General features: G+C 33.4%; 1 long non-coding RNA gene across 2 annotated transcripts; it reads right to left on the bottom strand.

Annotated features, from left to right (window-relative positions):
- Nucleotides 1-6: 6 nt before the first annotated feature.
- Nucleotides 7-1,126, bottom strand: LOC108627961 (uncharacterized). 2 transcript variants are annotated; one of them, XR_001916756.2, is made up of 4 exons: nucleotides 890-1,126; nucleotides 487-804; nucleotides 230-389; nucleotides 7-154 (listed from the first exon to the last, which is right to left on the bottom strand). It is a non-coding gene; the product is annotated as an uncharacterized LOC108627961 (long non-coding RNA). The 2 variants fall into 2 exon arrangements; XR_003389558.1 differs by having other exon boundaries at nucleotides 487-771.
- Between the last annotated feature and the right edge of the window lie 55 nt (nucleotides 1,127-1,181).

The raw sequence follows: 1,181 nt of genomic DNA, 5'->3' as shown, positions 1-1,181 counted from the left end.
GTTTTGTTTCTTTGTATGGCTTTTGATTTCTACAGTTTGTTACATCAACGGGGGTTAGCTTTTGTTATTTTCTGTTGTTTTATTCCCTCGCTTCTTTATCTTCTCTGTCTGTTTTTTAAGAGTCTTCCTTTGTTCTATTTTGTTGTTCTATTTCCTAGAGTAAGTTCATAACGTTGGTACGTAGTGGATAGTGGTAATGATTTTTTGAGGATTTCGTTTATTCTATTACCTAGGGGTGATGGTTACGCCAATGCTTTGGCCAGGTCTCTCTCGTATTTTCGTGTCTGTCTTACGCAGCTGTGTACATTTCCCTTCTCCTTTTTTACGGGTTTTAATCCCCATTGTTTTTATGGTTTTCTAGTTTTTACTTTCTGTTGTGTTCCTAGTTTCTGTGAATAAATTTTCCCATTAGTTATCCATTCACATCGTACGTGAGATTTGTGTGTTTTTGTTTTATCTACATTATGTATTTGTTTTATTCCTTACCATTATTCAGTTTACACCTTTATTCAACTTCTTAGTTGATCGCCATTTTATTTGTCTGGATGTTTTGTATATTCTGTGTTTGTGTTTTTTTACTTCCTAGTGTTGTTTGTTTAATTATTGGCTCCTTTGCCTAATTTTGTCTATACTGCTTTTGTTTATTGTTTTATTTTCATCACTCGTACATTTTATTCTTTCAAAGTGATGTCTGCACCATTGTTTAAGTCAATCCTGCCTCATGTTTTTCCTGGATTTATTTGCTTCATCCTTTGCCTGACTTTCCTTTTTCTATTAGGGGTTTTACAGTTCATTGTCGAGTTTCTATTTATCCATAAGAATCGAGATCTTTTCGTTGTTCATTTATTCTACACGTTTGGTTAAACATTTGTTAATTTGTTTTCCTTACCTTGTCTTTTCTCTTTGGTTCGTCTATCTTTCTATTAATATCTGATTCTCTTGGTTGCAGCCTTGTAGCGACCTTTGTTTCTTTATTTATTTAGTCGCCACTTGTTTCATGTATTTGTATTTTTGATTGCATCTTAGAGTTGTTTAATTACACCTCAGCTTCTTCACATGTTTCGTGTTTCTCTGTGTCTTTTCCGGTTTTTTTAAGGACCTTTATTACTCGTTGTTATCTTTCGGGATTTCCTGTGGAAAATTCCTGTCTGTTAATCATTTTTGTACTTTGTGTGTTACTT

This window comes from Ceratina calcarata, unplaced genomic scaffold (assembly GCF_001652005.2).
Source record: "Ceratina calcarata isolate Rehan_Ccalc_2016 unplaced genomic scaffold, ASM165200v1 scaffold4840, whole genome shotgun sequence".
Lineage (NCBI taxonomy): Eukaryota > Metazoa > Arthropoda > Insecta > Hymenoptera > Apidae > Ceratina > Ceratina calcarata.
Note: the sequence above shows the minus strand (reverse complement) of the source record. Positions and strands in the feature narration are given on the sequence as shown.